Consider the following 24629-nt stretch of genomic DNA (forward strand, 5'->3'; position numbering starts at 1 on the left):
GAAATGTAATCTACAAACAGAAACGTTTCTCCACAGTAAGAGCTGTGAAAATGTGGAATAGACTCCCTCAAGAGTTGGTTCTGGCCAGCTCAGTGGATTGCTTCAAAAAAAGGATTCTTTCCTAGATACACAGAATATAACTGGATATTAACATTTATAGGTAAAGTTGATCCAGGGAATATCCGATTGCCTCTCGGGGGATCTGGAAGGAATTTATTTCCCTGCAGGAGCAAATTGGATCATGCTTTGCTGGGTTTTTTTTTGCCTTCCTCTGGATCAATTGTGGGTGTAGGATTATAACTTTTTTTTCCTATGGCTGAACTGCATGGACTGTTTTTTTAGCCAGACTGTTTTAACAAACAACCAAATGAAAATTGTGTTTTTGGTCCAGTTCTGACCATATTCCACATTGTATGCAGGTAAATATTTGTGCAAAAATGTACATGCATAACTGTGATGTAAATGTGTAGTCAGTGACGGCACAGAAAGACGTCAGCCTTCAAACATTCTGAATGAAGTTACAGATCATTCTGCATCTGTGCCACCTAATTCGGGGCGAGATGTAATGTGTAGGCACTAGTGGTTCATGCACAGAATGCAGTACACATTAGCACATTTATGTCTGAAATGAAATGTCAGATGAAATGCAGTACAGACCAATTTCTAGGCAGGATATTGCTGCTAGCCAGAAGCCTCTGTAAACAGCCATCTATCTCCCCACAAAACATGCACTACTTAACGAAGCTGGATGGTGGCAGTGTCAGGAACAGGAGACAGAAAAGCAAGAATTTGTGAGGTTCCCTAGAATTAACTCAATGGTCACTTATTGTTTATTATTATTATTATTATTATTATTATTATTAATGATCACATAAGCCCTGGTTCACACCACTACTACAGTTCAATTGTAAAGCCGACAACCTGTGCGATGTGACTGCATCTTGCGACTTCATTAAACAGATGTTAATGCAAGTCACAGTAAAATTGCACAAAAATAGTGCAGAAACCTTGCTCAAAGTCGCTGTGAACAGTTAAATTGCTGCAAATGGGGTGCGACTTGTCATGTGACTTTGATCTGTCACGTCGCATGACAAGTCGTACTTGTGAACCATGGCTAACGGTTGTTGATAAAACACGTGCTGTAAAACTATCTGCATCAGTTCTGAAAACACATTGCTAACAGAATGCTACTCCCCGATTCACCAAATTCTGACATGGAATCTCCCACACGTAGACGAGTGAACTTTCATAGGAACAAATGTAATAGAAGCCATCTTACTAAATGAACTCCCTAACCTTAACAGGTGCTAATGTCAAACATGCTTAGGCTAGCAATACATGGCTGGATCATCCAATTCCTGCTGAATTTGCCAAAATTTGAGCCTTGGGCAGTCCTGCTGGCACCACCCGGTTTGACAACTGCCAAACAGCAACTGCATCCAATCAGGTGCAGTCACGGTTCAGGTGTTCAAAGGGCAGTGCAGCTGCCTAAATACAACAGCCAGCAGCAGAGATCCCACCATTCATGCTGTAAGCAGAGAATGGGAAAACAAGTGACTATCACATAGCCTGCGGGCTGAGAGGAAAAAAAAAAAGTGTCCATCATGGCTGGACTAATGTATAAAAGCTAAAGTAATCAATGAAAGCAGATCACTGAAAATCCAGTTGGCTACTGTACAAGCCTTCCAAGGTTTCCATTGCTGCCCATGCCTCCCCCGGGTAGTTCTGCCCCACTATATCCTGAAGGCCATTACTGTTGGACCACAAAATGGGTGATCTGAAATTATACAGTTCTGATTGTAAAAATACACCACCCCTTCTACCGATGGAGTATTGCTGTCCACCCTATACCTAAGCCATGTCTTTCCAGCGATATGTCAGCAAGACCGTTAATTCCTCCTCTAACCTAAGAATCAAGCCATCGCCCTCTTTGATGACAACCGTTCAAAAGGGGACCTCCGCTTTGTTTCACCAGAACAGGAATTAAAAGGAAATCTCCTTACAAAAGAGTGTTAAAGTGAACTTTCACCCTTAAATGCGCTCTCATCTGCACCCCCCCTTCATTTTAGAGTTTATACATTTTTGTGAATACTACTTAAACGATTGTTCCTCCTCTTCCAGATTCCTTGTCTAGGTGAGAAGGATGTAGGGATCGCCCCCACTGCCTCCTGAGGTGTCCATGTCTCACATACCAGAAGCAGTGTTTCAGTGAAGGGGGCACACGTGAGATTCCACATGTACCCAGACATGCAGCTGGTCTCCACCTGGAAAAGGCTTGCCCCATGTCTGCCATCCACAGTCCCAAATAACCGGTAGAGACCAGCGGGATGCTGCAAATTCGCTAACACATGACAGACCTCTACCAAGTGAAAAATACATATAAGAGACCTGCAGAAGGTCTGCGCACCTGTGAACACCAAGCATTTCAAGATGGCAGCACAGACCCTCTTGAGCACCAAACACATATTTGCAGCAGCAGGGAGGGTGGGCTTTAGTGCCCACATGCATCCATGGTGGCTAGTTTTTCCATGCTGAGAGTACACTCCCGGCACAGTGACTGCGCTATCACTGAGGGCGCCCAGAGTAGGTGCAGGATGAGCTTATGTGACCACTGTGGCAACCAATCACTGATCGGGAAATCCACTATGCCTCCCATCATTAGGATCCAGTGAGGAGAGGCTGCCAGTAGTGAGTGCAAAGTGGTGTAGCAGCCCACTGGCACAAGGAGAATATCACCTGCAAGAAAGACCATGCTGCATTCCACAGGCTAGAAAGTTTTATTATAAGTGGGCAATTAGAGATGGAACTTCGTTTTAAAGCCGTAGTAAAATCTCCTTGAGAAAGTACAAAAACATCCCCCCCTACAGGTTAAATCATAACCTACTTGTATGCACCACATACTAGAACATTATGAGAAACTTGCCTACAAGCAGAGCCCTCCAGCACTGGGCCATCACAGCTCCTGGTCCCCAGCAGCTTCCACATTAACCCGGTATTTTTGGGGTTCTGAATCTTGATTGGCTGGGCTGTGATGATGTCACTCCAGCGCATGCGAGTCACTTTGCCACAGCATGCAGTACATACGGTCTGAGCTGCGCATGCGTGGCTTAGATCGCATTACCACTGAAAGGCAGCAGGGACATTCATGACCAAAGAGACCTCTAGGGTCGCTTCTGTTATAAGAACCTTGCCTATCAGCAGATTTTAGCATGCGGGAGTTTATTAGCACTTGAACAAGGTAGACTGAAAGCAGTACCAACCTAAAAAGCAAACATTGCGTATATAATTCAGCACATCAATTCAGTTCCTAGAAGTGAGCTCTTCATTAGTTTCCTTTTACGCTATTTTCACCTGGTGATCCAGCCAGTGTTACTGTTCAACAGAACAACCTCTCCTGCAGATGTAGCAGAGGGTTGAGTCAAACCATTTACCACTGACAGGGGTGCTTACAGTGATCAGATTTATGTAAAACCTTTATCCCAAAGGGGAAAAAATGGTCACTTTAGCTGCTTCTAAAGTGTAAGCTTGAGTTTGGCTTTAATTTGTTGGTGTATCTAAATCTGCTAGTACATCTAACACTGACAACGCTGCTGTTCAAAAGTGCTCCTTCATCCAGAGTGGAGATAATAAAGGAGGTATGTTACTGACCAGATCACCAGGTGAAAACAGAAGAAAGAAGCCTAACACAAAAACTAACGCAGACACCAGATCTAAGGACTGGTAAGCTGCAATATGCTACATTTTTGGTTGTGTGTAGAATACCACTTTAATCCTTTCAAAAGAAACTTCTAACACCAACTACTGAGCCTTCGAATAGGTTTGGCCCTGGTCTAACACAGGCGGCACTTGGAGCCCTCTGATGTGGCCCTCAAAAAAAAAAAAAAAAAAGTGTGTGCGTTCTGCTACCTTGCGTGCTCTGCCGGGTGCTCAGACCAGGAGGTAAGAAAGATAGTCGGCACCCAGGATGACATCCATAAAAACTTGATTCTTTATTGAAAAAACATGTACACACTTCTAAAACAGCCTACGCATTTCGAACACTAATCCTTAGACATGGCCATGACGTGTATATGTCTTTTCAATAAAGGCAGCACAGTGGCTAAATGGTTAGCACTTCTGCCTGGCAGTACGAAGGTCGCTAGTTCGAATCCCAACCATGGCACCACCTACCTGGAGTTTGCATGTTCTCCCTGTGACTGCGTGGGCTTCCTCTGGGTACTCCAGTTTCCTTCTACACTCCAAAAACATGCTGGTAGGTTAATTGGCTGCTGTCTAAATTGGCCCTAGTATGTGTATGTATGAATGTAAGTTAGGGACCTTAGATTGTACACCCCTTGAGGGTTAGGGACTGATGTGAATGTACAATATATATGTAAAGCGCTGTGTAAATTGACAGCAGTATATAAGTACCTGAAATAAATAATAAAGGATCAAGATTTTATGGATGTCATCCTGAATGCAGACCATCTGTCTTCTCTAGATGTGGCCTCACAGCAGGGCACTTGTATAATATTCTGTGGGTATTGTGCGCTTTTGCCACAGAGGTATATGGCAAAGTGCAGCTAACATGCCAATGCACTGTGCGCACCTATGGTGTGGCTAAACCTCGGCACATCAGTGTGAAAGCAGCCTTATAGGGGGACAGGAAGGGCTCACCTACATTTGCAGTTTTGGGGGATGGTAAATCACCATTATTTAACCACAACCCCACCAACCCTTTTAAATGTTGGTAAGCAACCAAGAGCTGCAATGGTGACCCTGCCCCATGCCCCAGGATGCCCATACGGCCTCCCTGCCATACGGTTTTACATCTGGATAGCAGGAGTGGCTTATACAGGAACCGATCCTCTCCTTTTTCCTCCTGCAACCACTGAAAGTCGGCTTCTCCTCCTCTCCCACCAACATTCAGCGGCTGCAGGAGGAAAATGTTTATTATGCCATTCAAAACCATTTCATCCAATTGTGGCCCAGGACTACCTACAAAATCACTTGAGGCCCTCCCTCTGACAGGTTGAGCACCCCTGGACTAAGAAGTCCCCCTGTATATCGGACATTGGCTGACCAGTACACCCCACACAGCACTCATGTGATTCATTCAAGGGATGATCCGCCAGCTGCATGCCCTGGAGCATTAGTCACTGTCCTGCCATGTCAGCCCCTTCACCACTGCCCTCTATAGACTGCCACTGGCATAGCCCCGCAATGCACAGGCAGCCTGCAGCCTTGACAGATTTGAATCTCCCGCGCTGTCATCCATGCCCCGCCCTAGCTAACCTGCAGCAGCTGGCCGACAGTCACGTGACCCCCGTCCCTCAGCCACAGGCGCGTGGCCGCAGAAAAGCCCCGGTCACGCGCAGCCCCCCACACAGAGCGAGGCAACGGCCGGCCGCCGCCAGAGGGCGCCACTACAATACACCACCTACACAGGGCAACCCCACATCCGGGGCCCCGCCATGTCCGCCCCATACCACCCACCCTCCTCTCCCCCGGTACTTACGTGAGGCAACGGCCCAAAGGATTTGGGGAATCGTCTTCTCTTTTTTGGCGGAATTTTTAAAGAGTGGTGTGGGAACACAAGGTAGAAATGGCCGAGGCGACTTTTGCCATAAGCCCGAGTGGCGACACGGGCGGGAATGGGCGCAGCGTCGCTGTGTAATCCGTCCGTACAAAAAAACAGAGAAATCAGAGCCCGGGGAACGTCTTCTGCCTGTGCGCGCTGCCTGCGTGGAAATGGAGGTGAAGTCAGACAGGATTGAGCCAGCCAGGGCCGGCTGTGAACAGGGCTCCTTATATAGAATCGGCAGGAGGGCGGGGATTCATCGCCTGGACGTTAGCCTATTGGAGCCAGCCCCGGGGATTCTCATAGGCTGCCGGGTTTACTGACGTTGCCGCAGAAGGCGAGAAATGGCCATTTTTGGAGTGGGCAGTAAAGAGGGCAAGGTTCCTGTGAGCACAGCGTGTTGCCGAGCAGGATAGCGATGGAAAGTGTGAGAGCAGCTCTCTTCATGGACAACAGTCACTCTTTCCGCTGGAAACTCGGCTTCTCCTAGAAAGAAGATTCCTACAGGGAGAGAGTTCATTACAGTACACACATCTGCTGGATGCCCTGTGAGCTCAGACAGATCATCTGAATCATGCTGGGTGCTTGCAGATGGCTGACTTCTGAACTTCCATATTTCCCAACTGTCCCTCAGTCACAGGGTGACACTTCCTGGTGACCAGCCGCTCGGATCATTCCTCCTCAAATGCCCTTACATACCAGATCTGAACCCACAAGCAAACATTTATTATATTGCAGCTTACCAATCATTAGATGTGACGGCTGCATTAATCTTCTGTTGTTTGGGCTGCCTTTTCTTTATTTTCACCTGGTGATCAAGCCATTAAGTCTGTTATTAAACAGAACAAGTTGTCCTGCAGATGTAACAGAAGGTTGAAATAAACCATTTACCACTGGCAGAGGTGTTTACAATGATCAGCTTTTATTTACGAAGGGGCATATAAGTCAAACAGGGACCTTTAAATGTACAGGCAGCCTTTCCCAACGTTTTTAATGCAAAGGAACCCTTGACGTAACTTTCCAGTCTCGGAACCCCTGCTAAAAAGGACTTTTATCTACGATTCATGATACATCAGTGTGATATATACACAAAATCCTCCTGCGCTTAAAGGAAGTGATCTGAAAGATAGCAGCCAACACTTAAAACTGATACCTCAACAATGTAAAATAATTCTTAAAAGTAGCACCGCGCTTAACCTAAATAGAGCTCAAAATCATATGAATAACAAATACACTGAATAAACATAATTATATATATAGAAGTGCCCAAACAAAAGTGACCAATGGTCACCCTGGTGCCCTATTATCAGTGAAATATAATAATGAAATATATAAGTAAAATATATAAATGAAATATGTGAAATCACTCATATAAATAAACAACCTATAATATATCAAATGACCCCTATAAACAGGATATAATAAATGTGACAAATGTGACCACACAGCAAATCACTTAAAAAACTCAATAAAATAGGGAGTGCAGCGCTACAAAAAGTGATAAACAGGTTGAACCTATCTTCAGCAGATAAATAAATAAATAGCAATAAATGTCCAATAAGCAATATCAGGTAAGGTGCATAGTCCAAAAATTGTGGGTGACTTCGATCAATGCCGGTATGATCCTAGTATCCTGATGTAGAGATATAGATAGATTGCCTACTCCCCAGAAGCGCAATCTCAATGCACATGTCAAGATCACATGTAGCCTGGGGTCCTGGGTGGATACTGCCTGGTAATGCAATCTTCTGGTGGTCACTCAGTGGCATGTAAAAAGGATACCTTTCTGGTCATAACGTACTTACTCTTCAAGTCTGCACAGATGCCTGGAATGCTGGGGCTGAGGTGTGGAGGCTCAGTGCCAGGTATAGAGAATAAAGGTGCTAATAGTGTAGTATTGATTAAAAAGTTTATTAAATCAAATTAAGCAGAATATACACGACAATGACTGTGGGTAGTGGTAGGAAGCTGCTTGTAGATAATGATAAAAGCACCTAAAAATCACTGACCAGTAAAAATCAAAGGGTGACTGCCGGACCTCCTGATCCGGCAGCGTGGCGTCAAGGCGTGCAAGGGCTCCTCCTAGACGCTCAGACGCACAATTTAAATGCTCATGTAAACATATATCCAGATGTCATCAGGATGGGCCAGGTGATGGGGTAACTTCCCTCTGAAGGGTAGGTGGTACGTCAAAAGATTCCAGGGCTTTGGAATGCTCCTTACACTGGTGGACATTGGGAAGAATTACCCTCTTACAGATAGCTAAAAAGATCAATGGTGTAAGTGGGAACCTAACTGAAAGGTGGATATTGCTGATTGCTCAAGGAACCTCTAGCAACCTCTGGAGAAACCCTAGGGTTCCATGGATCCATTTACAGGTATAAAAGGGATGCTAGCGTGGTGGTACTACACGCAGTAGTAAATGGCAAGTGTGTCCTATTACTGATAGGCGGCCCACATGTCACGGACCAGTCCAGAGACCGTTAATCAAGATGGCAGACAGCAGTGTTAGTGTGTGCACAGCGTGTGGTGATGAAGTTTCTTGTGAATGAAGGCTATGTTCACACTAGCATTGTGTGCAGGCGGCAGAGAGGCGTTTGGGAAGCGTTTTTACCGCTTCCCAAACGCCTCTGACAATTCTGCACATTGCAGCACATGGTGTTGTTCTAACGGGAGCGTTAGCGTCGTGTCGTGGCAAAACGGACGCCTTTGGTCGAGTCAGGAGGCGTTAAAGCCTCCTATTCTAGTCTATGGTGCCGCTCCCAAACGCCCGGCTGGCGTTTGTAGCGCGGTTGCAGGGCGTTTGCGGAGCGGTAACGCCATTTAAACTTGATTATAGGCGTTTACGGAGCGTTTTTAACACTCGGCAAACGCCTAGCAACCTCCGCTGAACCGCGCATGCAGTGTTTGCGGAGCGTTTGCCGAGTGTTAAAAAACGCTCCGCAAACGCCGGACCAACGCTTGCCAAACGCTATAGGGGCGTTTGGCAAGCGTTGGTAAAACAGTCAAGTATGAACGTGCCCTAAAACCCGCGGATATCTACAGAAGACTTCAAGCACAGTACAGTGATGAGACGCTCAAACGCACGGTGTAAAGGTTTCACAGATGGCCGTATGTCCATCAGTGAGGATCCCGGCCATGGTGGTTCCCAGCCCACAGCAGTCATTCCTGCGAACATCAGCACGTGGAACGCCTGATCCTGGATAATCAACAAACAACCTGTCATGAAATTGCACAAGAGACGACTCTTTCTGTGGGAATGATGATGACGTTAAGCAGGCCGTCCTAGGATGGTTCAGGTGTACTGACAAATCTTTCTCTGCCGAAGCTTTCCAGGCATTGGTTAAATGCTGGGATAAGTGTATACATGTAGCAAGGGAGTATGGTGAAAATAAATGCAGTTTCTACTCCTTTACATTTGTTCTTTTATCAAATAATTTCAAAAGTTCCGGTTTGACTTGAACACTCCCTCCTATATTTTTTTAAAACCTTTATCCTAAAAGAAAATGCTTAGAGTGTGAGCTGGAGTACAGCTTCAATTCATTATTGTATTTAAATCTGCTAGTCCATCTAACACCCCCCCCCCCTCCTGCCAGACTGACAATGTTGCAGTCCAAAGGTGTCCCCTGTGCTCCTTCATCCAGAGTGGAGCCACTCTAATACAAGAGCTACTAGGCAGATCACCAGGTGAAAATGGGAAAAAAAACCTAAAGAAAAACGAATGCAGCTACCACATATAAGGATTGATAAACTGCAATTTATTAAATTTTGGGGTTGGATTTAATACCACTTTAAATGCCCTTATACGGGAGCTCTGTATTATGTATGATATCACAGTTTACCAATCTGTAAAGTATACCTGAACCCGAGAATAAAAATTGACGAGGGTATTGCAGCTTGCCGGTCCTTAGATATGGTGGCTGCATTTGTTTTCTTTTTTTTTCAACACTGTTTTTCTTTATTTTTCAGAGGCTGCGAGACAGCTCAGGGACTAAAATACATGCAGCCCATAGAAGTCTATGCAGTTTACCAGTACAGGGTGCAGTACTGCCCTCAGCCAGATCTGAGAGACATTGTAAACTAGTCCAGAGCTCTGGACTGCTGATGTGACCCGTCAGATGTGAGATTTTTACATTTTACAGTGTTACTAAACCCACTATAGTAAAATCAGTCTGTATATGCAGTACAACATGCTTGTTATACTCACTGTGGAATCTAAGGGGTTAATCCTCTGCATTGTGTAAAAAGGCTGTTTGATCCTGACTTCTCTGCCCCTCCTTTTGTTCAAATGTGCACACTGATAAGACAGACTGAACCCGTAACCCTTCTGCACATGCTCAGTTTAGTGTGCATTGCTAGAGAGCTTTTTTTTTTTTTCTTGGGAGAGTGCATGTGATCAGCAAAGGGCCAATCAGCACTCTCCAGACAGAGGTCAGGGGTTTTGCATTCTCCTAGAGCAGAAAGAGAACTACTCCTACAAGCTTTAAGCAGTGCTCTGCTGAAGCCACAAGACTTCTATATCCTGCTGATGAGAAAAGGTATTTAGCAGTTTATATTTACTATAATAATTACACTTCATGTTGTGTGTACTGTGGGAGACCAGATATAGTGAATGCAGGGTCCTGGGTTTAGTAACACTTTAATTTATTGTAGGTGTTTGGAAGGGTGAGGAGGTTTTATAAACGTTTGTACCATCATTTTATTTCCAGTTTAAATATATCCACGTTTCCTGGCACATCTTTGCCACAGAGCATCCAAAAACATTTCGTCCTGACCGTTTTTTACTTAAAAATCGGGTTCTGTCCTTTAATCCCGGTATGTTCAGCTGAATTTGCTATTTAATATTCAGACAACAAAGAGAACAGAATTTTAAATACTGCTACAGGGCAGCACGGGTGCGCAAAATCACATATATATATGTGATTTTGCATTCCCAGGTAGGGGGCATGGCCGTGGCTCTCAATCTTCTGGTCCCGGCCAGTAATTATTCACTGGCACCTAGTGAATTCTGAAGATCTCTGATGGGGAGAACTGTTTTGTTTACTAACAGTTCTCCTCCCTGTCAGCTCGGGCACACTGCTCTAGATGGCCATCTACAGCAGTGTGATTACAGTGAAGCACACAGACACCACCCCCTAGTAAAACACCACACTCTCTGCACACAGTAAACCCTTTGATCGCCCCTCATGTTAACCCCTTCCTGCCCAGTGGCATTAGTACATTGTCAGTGCTTTTTTTTAGCACTGATCACTGTATTGGTGTCACTGGGGATGTCAGTGACATCAAGTTAGTTCCCCCCAGTGTCATATTGTCTGACGAAGTCCCGCCATAAGTCGCTGATCGCCGCCATTACTAGTAAAAATAAAAAATAAAATAAAAAATCCAAGTATATATACACCGCCATTTCTAAACGATATAACTTTCACGTAAACCAATTGGGATTTTTTTTAGCAAAGACATGTAGCAGAATACATTTTGGCCTAAATTTATGACAAAATTTAATTTTTTTACTGGGTATGTTTAATAGCAAAGTGTAAAAAATGTTTTTTTTCTCAAAATTGTCAGTCTTCTTTTTTATAGCACAAAAAATAAAAACCGCACAGGCGATCAAATACTACCAAAAGAAAGCTCAATTAATGGGGAAAAAAAGACGTAAATTTCATTTGTGTGCAGCATTACATGACCGCGCAATTGTCAGTTAAAGGAACTCAGCGCAGTAATGCAAAAATTGGCCTGGTCAGGAAGGGGGGTAAATCCTCAGGAGGGCAAGAAACAATCTTGTGACCCGTGGGCTGAGATAAATCCTGTCTTAGGGTGTCTTTACTTTGGATGAAGGAGCAATGGACATACTTTTGGGCAGCAGCATCGTCAGTTTGGAAAGAGGGTAGTGTTGGATTAGTAGATTTATGGACTCGACAAATTGAAGCTGAATTCCAGTTAACACTTTTTTTTTAATTTAACAGTTGTGTTTATTGAAATTGTACAAAAATATAAACAAACCAAGCTACATGAGAACAATCAAGCTTGTGGCATAGAGTAGAAGCACAATACACATAAACTTCCAATGCTGAAAATTGTACAGATTCAACCTGTTATCCTGAGCCAAGTAAGGAAAAGCATACATATTACAATTTAGATGGTCATTACCCACCAGATAGGAGTTGAGAAAAAGATCTCAGGGCGTGAACTGGAGCATAAAAAGAAAAAAAGTGGATAGGACAAGATGGGGAAGGGGGAAGTGGGGAAGATGGTTGGGAAGGGGTGAAAAGGAAGGCAGATCACAAATATTAGCCAGTCAGACAAATAATACAAATTTGACATGCCCGCAAGGAAAAAACCACCAAGTATTATACCGAAAGGCTCCGTGCCTCCACCCACCCAGCCCATATTCTATCAAATTTAGCTTAACACCTCAGCTAACTACAGGCACACAGCATTATTACACACGGATTATAACATTTTTACGAAACTCTTAGCAAATCGTTTGGCTCCTTTGCTTCCCAGAATTATCCATAACAATCAAGTGCGATTTGTCTTAGCGAGACAGGCAGGGGACAACACTAGACATACCATCAACTTTTTTTTTTTTTTGAACTGGATGGACTTTTGTCTTTTTTTCAGCCAGACTAACTATGTAACTTCATGGCTCACGAACGCCGGCACTTTCGATATGTTTAGATGCCCAGAAGGCATTTGGGATAGCCTTATACTGTACAACATGTGGGTATGCAAGGGCCTTTTTTTAATGCTATTTCGGCGCTGTATTCACAGCCTACCACGCAGATCAAGCTCCCCTATGCCACATTCAATATTTTTCCCATGCTCAACGGAACTAGACAAGGTTGCCCTCTGTCCCTACTCCTATTTGTGTCATGTCTTGAACCATTAGCAGTAGTGATCAGAGCACACCCTAATATAGCAGGAGGGGCTGTGAGGGGGAAGGAATACAAACATAATATAATTTGTGTGTTGCTACAATTGCCATGCATTTCTGTCGTACCACAATCACAGCAGAATCTCACCGTGTTTGGGGGTGCCATTAAGAATAATGGCACCCAAAAGCATATCACATATTTTGGTTTATTTGGAATGGCGTGAATGATCACAGTGATTCTGCCAGCGATTCCAAATCACCAAGTGTGAATTCAGCCTGGTGTATCTCTGGCCCCCATCTGCATGCAGTAGCTCCATTTGCCTGCTACAGGACACAGTAGTGCCATAGAGGCTGGTGAAGGAACTCATAGCGTACGGCGGTGGATCAGGAATTTGACACTCCTGAAAGAATAGGTTATGTTGAAGATATTTCAGCAGCAGTATCTGTTCTGATTAAATTCATTGAATTAAAAAGGCCACACACACCTGCCTGTGTGTTCTGATCAGCTGCATGTACAGTTGTAGTACCAGGCAGAAGCCTGCACATAGAGGAGACTCAGTTCTGTGTATTTTTCCTTGAATCTTGGTGTGCTTTGTGTATTTCTTCCAGCTCTGTGCAGTAATCCAGTGTGAGACTTTACCTCTGTTCAGGAGCTTCCTGTAATAAAGACTGCTCACTGCTGCTCTCTTTGCTTGTGCAAGGTGACTGGTCTTGTCTCCACCCCTCTTGCAATTTTCTGAAGGTGATCTGTAGTGGGTGGAGCCTGATGGGTCTCTCTCACAGCTCTGCTTTCTGTACAGGCACGGTGATCATGTCACTGCTAATTTTACAAGGTAACAACTGGGTTTCTAAAAGCATTTGATGCACACAAAGCGAATTAATATCCTTTGTGGTTGTTAGGGAATATATTTAAAGGAAAATTTTAGTGCCCGGAGTTCAGCTTTAAATTGTGAAATATTGATAACAAAGACATGGATTATTGTTTTGTTATATTTATTTTTGAAAATTAAACATTTTGATGTGAAAATTAACAGGAGATAAATGAACAAACGCATGTGAAATACCTTGTGACTGTTAATTTGCGTTTGTTATATTGACAGGGCAGATAGCACACTGTGTACTCCAGCAGTTCCGGCATTCATAACATGATCTCTGTACTAACGCTTTATGGAGTTGTGTTCTTATGATTTTCTACACTCCTGTCCTTTAGTAGGTGTGGCTGACCTGATCCAAGAAACGTCAAAGTCAACTCTTCAAGTATCTCGCTGAAACACTAGTCACATCATAAGTAAGCCTGTAGACTAAAAGAGGTTATTTAATAACTTGCAAAGAACAAGGATGTACATTGCTCCATGCCAACTGTTCAGATGTGAGCTTTCTTTAATCTGCTTACGCTCAGCAGCTGGAGGATGGTTTGCAAATTTTTACCTTTGTCCCCTAAAAAAAACTGTGAACTTAGATGGTCCATATATGTTAGATACTGTAAATGTTTAAAGTAAGGGTCTCCAAACTTTCTAAACAAAGGAAGAGTTTAAAGTCCTTTAGACTTTATGTGGGCCGGACTGCGGCCAGTGGGAGTAGAAAAGCCCCCAGCATTAGTGGAGAAGACAATGTCTCAGAATTGGTGGTCAGTAGGAGAAATGGTGTTCCATTGTTGGTGTTAGTGGAAGGAACAATTCCCCTTTGTTGGTGTCAGTGGAAGGAGCAGTGACCCATCTTTGGAATCAATAGAAGGAATTTTGACCCAGCATTGATGTCAGTGGATTGAATAGTGCCTTGTATCAGTGGGAGGAACAGTGCCCTAAGGGCTGGATGAAGGCAAACAAAGGGCCACATTTGGCCTGTGGGCCACAGTTTGGAGACCACTGGCTTAAAGGATAACTAAACCCAAGCAAAAATGCAATTTATTGCTGCTTTCAGTCCTTAAAGCGGATCTTCACCCTTTCAGTGGACTTGGATTGCCTTCATCCCACCCCCTCTGCTGCGTATATATGGTTTTGCTTTAAGTTACTTGCTTTCTTTTTACACAATAAGTTTCAATCTTCTCCCACCCTTCATCATTTACCTAGGCAAATTACATCAGTACCCCTGGGGCCTACTGGGATATGTGACCTACAGGAGCCCTGCATGTCACCCCAGCCACTAACGGCGGAGGGGGGCAGGCCTAGTGACGCGTCATCAGGAGGCTGCACCATATCCTGAAAGAGGTGGTGCAGCCTCCTGATGATGTCACAAGGGAACATGGCAGCACAGGACCCTACAGATAAGGGGATCTAACTAGGAAAATGCTGTATCTGCTCTGTGGGTGAGTATCTGAACTATGGGTGTCCCAGCATCAGGTAAGCAGGGGAGAAAAAAAAAATGGGTGGGTGGGGGTTCCTCTTTAAAAGCGCTAGCTGCCTTAGTTTTTTTTTTTCTTGCAGCCCCAATGCAAGAAACAAATTTTAAAGCCAAACTAAACACATTGATTTAACAGTTTTGAAAGACAGTTGCATTTCCAACATGCCAGGAATACTAATTGTCACATTGCTGTGAACTGAACTGTCTGTTATGCCATCAAATGTCATAACTGGTCACATGTGCAGCACCTTGGCAGTTGCAGATCAACCAGAGGCTAAGATGGAAGCTTCCTTGGCTGAAAAGGATAGGAGGGTTTAGTTCCGCTTTAAGTTTCCCAGAGTTGGCCTTTAACTGTTTCCCAAAATGGTTACATTCAAGGCATGCCAGTGAATGATACCTTTCACAGTTCCTTGTGCTCACAAACAAACTGTCAAGCTATCAAATGACTGGTGTCATAACTGATCACGTGCAGCACCATGGTAAATGCAGATAAAAAAGAACCTAAGATAGCAGCTTTTTTTGGCTGTAAAGGATAGGAGGGATTAGTTCCGCTTTTACTGCCTGACCTCACACACTGTCTCTCAGCCTCTAAATTTGCATAATAGTAGCAAATAACAGAGCCTTGTCATTATTTTTCCCTCCTAGTTACAGGGCTCTGCTATGTCACACTGTTATGCATATTCAGAGGCTGGGAGACAGCTCAGGAACCAAAATACATACAGCCCATAGAAGTCTATGCAGCTTACTAGTACAGGGGGCAGCATCACCCTCCGCCTGATCAGAGAGACATTGTAAACTAATAAATAGCTCCGGGTTGCTGAAGTTACCCGTCAGATTTGAAATTTTTCATTTTTAATTTATTGTAGGTGTTAGGATGGGTGGGGGGCGTTATAAACATTTGTACCATCATTTTGTTTCCAGTTTAAATAAATGTGAGTTTCCTGGCATGTCTTTGTCACAGAGCATCCAAAAAACATTTTGTCCTGTCCGTTTACTTACAAATCGTGTTCTGTCCTTTAATCCCGGTATGTTCAGCTGAATTTGCTATTTAATATTCAGACAACAAAGAGAGCAGAATATTAAAGAAACAATCTTCTGCAGACCTCCCCTTGGAAGTTGAAGTTTTTTTATCTCTTGGGGAAAAAAAAACAGGTGACTGTCTCACGGCACTACTGTACAGCTGTGCTTGCAAAGGAATCGGTCTGGAGCGAGCAAAAATATGTTTGCAATCTCTTACATAACATGGACCTTTCAGGGAGAACGAGCTGTGACATTTAACTGCTGAACTGAACCAGTCGTCACTTCTTTAGGCAGCAAGGTGAAGAATTTTGAATTACAGAACAGGAAACACAACTTCCAATTAACATCTCTTATTCATTAGTGCTAAAACTGTTTAATGAACAACGTCATTTACATATCTAACAAACAGAAGAAAAATGTGGTAACGTTGGCGGTTGCTGATTATTGCTGTGACTGCTAAGAGGGAAGAATAGTTCTTGTATTTCTGACATCTCTTTTAAATACAGTCAGGTCCATAAATATTGGGACAGCGACACAATTCTAACATTTTTGGCTCTATACACCACCACAATGGATTTGAAATGAAACAAACAAGATCTGCTTTAACTGCAGACTGTCAGCTTTAACTTGAGGGTATTTACATCCAAATTAGGTGAACGGTGTAGGAATTACAACAGTTTGCATATGTGCCTCACACTTGTTAAGGGACCAAAAGTAATGGGACAATTGGCTTCTCAGCTGTTCCATGGCCAGGTGTGTTATTCCCTCATTATCCCAATTACAATGAGCAGATAAAAGGTCCAGAGTTAATTTCAAGTGTGCTATTTGCATTTGGAATCTGTTGCTGTCAACTCTCAAGATGAGATCCAAAGAGCTGTCACTATCAGTGAAGCAAGCCATCATTAGGCTGAAAAAACAAAACAAACCCATCAGAGAGATAGCAAAAACATTAGGCATGGCCAAAACAATTGTTTGGAACATTCTTAAAAAGAAGGAACGCATCGGTGAGCTCAGCAACACCAAAAGACCCGGAAGACCACGGAAAACAACTGTGGTGGATGACCGAAGAATTCTTTCCCTGGTGAAGAAAACACCCTTCACAACAGTTGGCCAGATCAAGAACACTCTCCAGGAGGTAGGTGTATGTGTGTCAAAGTCAACAATCAAGAGAAGACTTCACCAGAGTGAATACAGAGGGTTCACCACAAGATGTAAACTATTGGTGAGCCTCAAAAACAGGAAGGCCAGATTAGAGTTTGCCAAACGACATGTAAAAAAGCCTTCACAGTTCTGGAACAACATCCTATGGCCAGATGAGACCAAGATCAACTTGTACCAGAGTAATGGGAAGAGAAGAGTATGGAGAAGGAAAGGAACTGCTCATGATCCTAAGCATACCACCTCATCAGTGAAGCATGGTGGTGGTAGTGTCATGGCGTGGGCATGTATGGCTGCCAATGGAACTGGTTCTCTTGTATTTATTGATGATGTGACTGCTGACAAAAGCAGCAGGATGGATTCTGAAGTGTTTTGGGCAATATTATCTGCTCATATTCAGCCAAATGCTTCACAACTCATTGGACGCCGCTTCACAGTGCAGATGGACAATGACCCAAAGCATACTGCAAAAGCAACCAAAGAGTTTTTTAAGAGAAAGAAGTGGAATGTTATGCAATGGCCAAGTCAGTCACCTGACCTGAATCCGATTGAGCATGCATTTCACTTGCTGAAGACAAAACTGAAGGGAAAATGCCCCAAGAACAAGCAGGAACTGAAGACAGTTGCAGTAGAGGCCTGGTAGAGCATCACCAGGGATGAAACCCAGCGTCTGGTGATGTCTATGCGTTCCAGACTTCAGGCTGTAATTGACTGCAAAGGATTTGCAACCAAGTATTAAAAAGTGAAAGTTTGATTTATGATTATTATTCTGTCCCATTACTTTTGGTCCCTTAACAAGTGGGAGGCACATATGCAAACTGTTGTAATTCCTACACCGTTCACCTGATTTGGATGTAAATACCCTCCAATTAAAGCTGACAGTCTGCAGTTAAAGCACATCTTGTTTGTTTCATTTCAAATCCATTGTGGTGGTGTATAGAGCCAAAAATTTTAGAATTGTGTCGATGTCCCAATATTTATGGACCTGACTGTATATGAGCATGTACAGTCCTTGTGTTGTCTATAGGAAACATTCAATTAGATTTTCCCAATTAGTGTCCCATTGGGGAGATTTCCTTTCCTTTCCCATTTCATGCATGGAATCAGGCTCAGAGGCCAGAAGCTATAGCAGTAGAGAGGCTCCCACTGACCAGCTGTGACACTGACCCTGGCGGATGACACGGGTTCACCCAAGGTGCAGAGAGTAAGTACTAACCAGCATTCACCAGAACTCCTGTTGGTGGAGATGGGTTTTGCTTTGTGTTAGTACCAGGTTGTGGTCCTCAGGATTGCCCCACCAGGAGGTAATCAAGCCAAGGTCCAGTAGCCGATATTGCAGGCAGGGATCAAACAGAAACATAATCAGTAAACAAGTCAAAGATTGTTAACAAGTGGTTGCAGGTTGGAATCAAGCAAAAGCGTAGGCAAAGAACAAGCAAAAGGTTGGTAACAAGTGGTAGCAAAGATACGGATAGCAGTAGGAATGACAATAGCAAGATATTGGCTGGAGAGGGCAAAATAATCTGGCAAACGAGAAGTGCAGAGCCATGGCTTAAATAGGAAGTTCATAGGAGGAGCAAAGGGTTCAAGTTTCACCAGAAGCAAGGTTCCCAGTAGTATTATTTAAGGAATTGTCCAGGGAACAGTCTAGAATCCCAGGTGGTTGAGCAAGAAGAGACATCTCCAGTCTCAGCAGAGATTGTAGGTTCAGACCCCAGTCTTGACAAAGTGAGGGGAAATCCCTCCAAAGTGTCCAATGTTACTGGGACTTTAACTGGTACAGACTATCAATGTAGACATTAAAGAAAAATATGTGTTTAATTTAATAGAATCTCGTATGCTTTATGTACAACACCATTCATTCCTAAAAAGTATTGAATTTAGACTGAAGGTTAGGCTTCATATTCTCCATTTTGACCTATACAGGCTTGTTTGCAGACTGGTATATTATCACTAGTGACATTAATCAAGTCTAACTTCATATTGCAATGAAATAGTATTACAGTAAATCTCATGATCCATAAACTCTTGATTTTCCACAATGCATTTTGTGAATAACGTTCATTTTTACAGGAGGATACTGTTAAAAAGTGTGGATCTAAAACGGAGTTCAGTCAATTTAAAATAGCAAATGCCATACTATGTTCCGGAATCCAACCCATCCTGATGAGCTAAGCAAAAGAGGAGGAGAGAAATAGAAAAAAAACGGAGGAGTTGTCAGGGGCGGACTGACAACTCATGGGGCCCCCCGGGCAATAGGGGATCATGGGGCCCCTGTGTCCTTGCCCAAACTCAAAAAAGCCTATGAAAAAGGTACCAGGGGCATCTCATGGGGCCCCCTACTGACCCTGGGCCCTCGGGCAGTGCCCGAGTTTCCAAATGGTCAGTCCGCCCCTGGGAGGTGTCACACTTGTGGAGCAGTTGTTGATCAAATAAAATGTCTTTGTGGGAGTCCACATTGGCAACACCTATTCCAATAAGATCAGATTCCAATACAGAAGTAGACACAAAAAACACAATGCTTCATGAAGAGGAGGGTTGGTATGGAGACGGTAATATCATCACACTGTGCCTTATCACAAAAAACTCAGTTTCAGTCCAATTTACACAGCAAAGTTTGTTGAATTCCTAGGGAGCCCATCCTCTTAAATGTCCTCTGTGCCATGGTAATCCTGCCAAATAGTGCCGCCCCCCATGCTCATGTGATGCCCATGGGCTGAGACACTTCCTGTCTTAGGGTGTCCCCACTCTGGATGGAGGTGCATGGAGCCACCCATGGACAGCAACATTGTCAATCTGGGGAAAGGGTAGTGTTAGATGCAATAGCAGATTAAATGGACTCATCTAAACAATTAAAGCCGACCTCCAGCTAAACATTTTTAAGTAGTTACAGCAACAGTTTATTTTTTCCTTTTGGATAAAGGTTTTACATACATGAATTAAAGCCAATTGTCAGTGTTAAATGGTTTGTCTCAACCCTTTAATTGACACTTTTGCTGGACAGCGTGGTCTGTAAAAGAAGTTGAAAAACAACAGGTGTGCAGGTCATGGGGTAGGTTGCAGCTAAGAGGAAGTGCCAACCATGGGTCTTTTGGAATCTGAATTTGGAATGTGAATTTTAAACAGGTTTAAATAGTAGTATAGAGACCCTGGTCCAAAATCTACTAAGCATTGTGTAATTCCTCCAGATATATAGGACATCTCCCACAATCTGATAACATCTGAAACATTTATTCCATTGATCAGGGTGGAGGTGTGCATGTTTTGATGGTACCATGTACCAGTGGGATCCTAAAGGCCAAGAGTAGTGATAATTATTATGCACTAGACCATCGCGGGACCAAGCTTGTTGCCAGCCTTGCTCTGTTTTGGTACCCATTAGGTCCCTTTCCCAATTAGCCACTGTAACGGAACCGGAACCCAGACCGCACTGAGTTTTTCCGTTATACCACAGCTTCCCCTGTCCAAACACCATCCACGGACCATACCCTTGAAATCCCCCAGGAAAAAGACAGCACCCAGCCCTTCTTAAACAGGAAGCCAACTCCACTTTATTTTCCACAAACAACATGTTTTATACAGAGGGTGGGGAAAGACAACCAGGGACAGGAAACACCTCATCAGCCCTCCCCATCCAACCAAGACACAGAACAATGGGATGCAGCCATGCGGCAAAGGACATTGACCAACCCCCACACCAATACACAAACAGTACATCCCATAATAGTTTGCTGGCCAGCAAGACACAATAGAACAAAGGAATAGCCACATGGCAGTAGACAATGGGCAACCATGTGGCCGAGAACAAAGGAACACACACTATACACAGGACTGGGACATTCACATGTACACCCTGTACCCTAACAGGCACAGGGTCACTTAAACATAATGATTTGGGAAGATAATACAGCGGTCCCCCGACACCCAAAAGTCACTCCCGTCACAGCCACATATGCATGTGTGGTTTGATTGGGTAAATTATTAGGATAGTGGTAATTGATTTATATACGTTTATGCGAAAGTGGTGTATATTGACAGATATGTTCAAAAGTAGCTAGTTTAGTGGTTAGATCTTTATTCTACATGATAGCTGTGACAAAGTGTCTAATCTGATTGACACAGTGGATTGTTATGGTGAGAGAGCATTGCTTAGGAGACCTTCCAACGCTCTCCCACCACTCTTCTACCGGCCAAGACAGTTCTTACTTTGTAATCACCTGTTTCCTCTCCAAAGTGTAGTGGAACATGCAGCTTTCCTTCCTCCCTTTGTGACAGTGGAGATCCTTTACACAGTCTGTCACACTGCAAGATAGCAGTCATGTGACTGCTAATAAAGCTTCTACATAAAAAGGTATTTTTTAAATGTTTGGCTAAAATGTTATTTTGGACTGGTTTATCCTTTAAAATGTGAGAACTGAAATATATTTGCTGAAAAACCTTGTATGAAGATCAATATAGTATATTGGATCCCCAGTAGACATTGCATAGGTCTTCAGGATACATTTTTGGACAATGATGTAATCATGCTTTCTCCTCCTATTTTGTTCAGATAATCCAAGAGTTGAACAGATTAGAGGGAGGAAACCTGATTACATCAATTTCACAAGATGCATTTGGAAGATTTACCAAACGTCTACCAGGATTTTGCTGGCAAACACATTTTATCTAGTTGTCTTTGCATTGTAAGATTTTTCTGCACATTCTTTTACATTCTTGGCTTTGTTTTCAGATCACTCATATTTTTCCTTCTATAGATTTTAAGTTCACTGTAATGTCTGGGAAGAGTAAAGGTTTTCCAAAATGTTACAATTTTAATTCATAGTTTCACTGTTTCTGCAGATCCTGCTACATCTGATTACAAAGGCCTAGGAATGCTTGTCAGGGCCCTGAACTTTTTTCCAAAGCCTAGTTTCTTCATTCAGAAAATTCCAGTAACAGGTATGACTACTATGTCTGTGGTTATGGAGACAATTCTGCATACTTATCCTCTGCTGGCGCGTAGAGCTATTTACCTGATGTTCTATTTACTACTTAGGGCTACACCTTGACCTAATTTAGTTAAATTTATGGGCTGCTTTTAATTCTGTGCAGAGCGGGAAGTTGGACCTGACTGACCTTGGCTCACTGGCATTACACATATGGTTGACTTCTAAGCTGACTGCTCCATCAGCAAGGACCATGGTTAGTATTAAGTTGTTCCTGATTACTAGGAGGAAAGAATGATTTTTCCTTATGGAGAAATAAATTATCAGGACATTAGATGGTAATTATTCCATGCATAGAAATCAGAAAGTGATCAGATATTGCAAAGTGTTCTAACCCCCGAATAAAGTCTAGCTCATCTACCAAGTTCATAAATATACATCCCAGACTGCTATGAGAATACACATTAATATGTCCAGCATACACGCCTTGACCACTCTTAAGGGAATAATAGGCTATTGTCTTTAACCAATGTGGATTCTTTCAAAGCAGATGAGCAAAGTTGTAGCAGGGGATTTCATAGCTCTTCCAAGTCTGTATGGAGCTTTTATGTTACAGTATGCTTGTATGGGTTTTCTCTAGGTTCTCCAGTCTGCCTTTTGTAAGCTCCATCAAAGACCAATGATGAATACTTTTATGTATTCTAAACAGTAACCTATGTGGCAATCAGTCTTCCTGAGTACTTTGTGATCCTTCTCAATATGACAAATGAACTAATGCCTGAATATATCTTTACTCTCAGATGTGTTTACAGCTTTGAGTCCAGTGTTTCTCATGTTCATTTGATTAGCTTAAAAGAAAAGTAATAAAGAGTGCACTAATTATGTAATGTGACATGTTATTGCAGCTCAGTGCAAGCTCAACTGGTTTTTCAGGATGCAGCTTTCGATGACTTGTACACTTTCAGTCAAACCTTCAAACAAGTTGGGGTCAGAGCAATAGAACATTTTGACAGTGTTGCCAGTACACAAAAGCCAAGGAAGTTTTACTGCTGAGCCGCAGAAGTCATTCACACTGCACCCAACATGTTCATTAAGCATGAATCTAGTTTTGTGTGTTTAAAGAAAAGGAATAGTAAACTTTGTTGCATAGTTACTCTCATAAACTTCTTTAGTGAAAAAATATTACCTATAAAATACTCTCCTCTTAGCCTAATATGAAATACCTCGGCGTCACTTATTATATGGAGCCGTGTATGACAATTAAGAACCAATCCAGGGTCTGTGCAGCATGTTAGGAAAAATTTCCAATTCTAGACTTGCTTCTGATATGTTCAATGAACGCACTACATACCAGTAAATGGGCTGTTCAAAAACCTAAAGGATCATAATGCTTCCTAAATCCCAATAGGGTAGGTTGCCTCAGTGACTGTTACTTCCCAAGTCACATTACCTATGTGTGCTGGGTTTTTAATTTGCAACTCACAACACAATGAGACAGGAAACACATCTTGTCTTTTCTGTATAGGCTTTATAACTGAGGTCATTATAAAATAGCTAGGTATACAATTCGCTCAACAAGCACTTCTCCGGTGAAATTCAGAAATACAGTAACTGCCACCTGTTCACATTGCAAGTTAAAAGTTAAAAATAGATCTAAACCCAATGACTAAAATCTATTATAAAAGATTTAAGATGTTAAAGTATAAGTCTGGACTTATACTATCTAAGCTTAAACCTGCTCCCACTGACATTCTAAGCCCTATAATAACTATCCTGTAGAAGGAAAGATGTATTTACTTACTTAATCTAAGGGCGCACCAGTCCAGCCACGTGATTAGCTCCCAGCCCTGGCTTCATAGGAGCTGAGGGACAGCGGACTATGGACGCTCCATAATAAGTCTATGGGTAATGTCACTGTCCAGTCATTTCACCCGTTGTCAGCGATCTTTTTACTCTCCTTAACGCGGTTGCTGGGGAGATAACATGACCGGACCAGAACGCCCTTAGATTAGGTAAGTATACCTATAGCGCCCTCTAGTTAGTCAGGAGGAACTAGCTAGGTTTTTTAAGGCAGAGGCTGAATAGCAGACTGGGCATGAGTCAGCCTGGGTGTGAGTCAGCAAGGTCATATTGGATCAGGGCTGAGGGCTCTACAGATCAGTTCCCTGATACCTCTCCCTGCTCTGGTGACTTGAGAAGTTTCTAGAAGGCAGTGGGTGGGGATGAGGAAGAGCTGATCTGCATGTCTGAGGGATCTTGACCAATCCTCAAGCAGGAGACTTGGCATGGGTCAGGACAGCCCTTAGATATGATAGTGCCTGATTAACAGGAAGTAGTCAGTGTGTGTTTGGTGGAAGATGGAGTAGGAGGCTGGAGTGTGGAGCCTGGGAGAGGGCCCAGGGAAGGGGCTTGCCCAGGGGCGGGCTGACCATTTGGAAACTCGGGCACTGCCCGAGGGCCCGGGGTGAGTAGGGGGCCCCATGAGATGCCCCTGGTACCTTTTTCATAGGCTTTTTTGAGTTTGGGCAAGGACATAGGGGCCCCATGATCCCCTATTGCCCGGGGGCCCCATGAGTTGTCAGTCCGCCCCTGGGCTTGCCTACAGGCTGGTTCTGGAATAAGGGACCTCCACTGTGCCACGTCTACTAAGAGGGACACCCTGAGCAGCAGAGAAGGAGCCAGCCCAGCAGGAGGCCAGAAGGCAGCCACCAACCCATAAAGCTATCTTGAAGGACAGTGTTAGTAACCTTAC

The 24629-nt window shown here is 43.4% G+C and overlaps 1 protein-coding gene across 1 annotated transcript in view; it reads right to left on the reverse strand.

Moving 5' to 3' along the window:
• AZIN1 (antizyme inhibitor 1) overlaps positions 1-5777 on the reverse strand; it is a 43618-nt gene extending 37841 nt beyond the window's left edge. The window contains exon 1 of the mRNA XM_089658286.1: positions 5498-5777. The gene's annotated coding sequence lies outside the window, so the exon portion shown is untranslated. The remainder of the gene's footprint in view (positions 1-5497) is intronic.
• Between the last annotated feature and the right edge of the window lie 18852 nt (positions 5778-24629).

The sequence above is a fragment of the Staurois parvus genome, unplaced genomic scaffold, assembly GCF_062004578.1.
Source record: "Staurois parvus isolate SC_StPar_1 unplaced genomic scaffold, SC_StPar_1.0 ptg001062l, whole genome shotgun sequence".
Lineage (NCBI taxonomy): Eukaryota > Metazoa > Chordata > Amphibia > Anura > Ranidae > Staurois > Staurois parvus.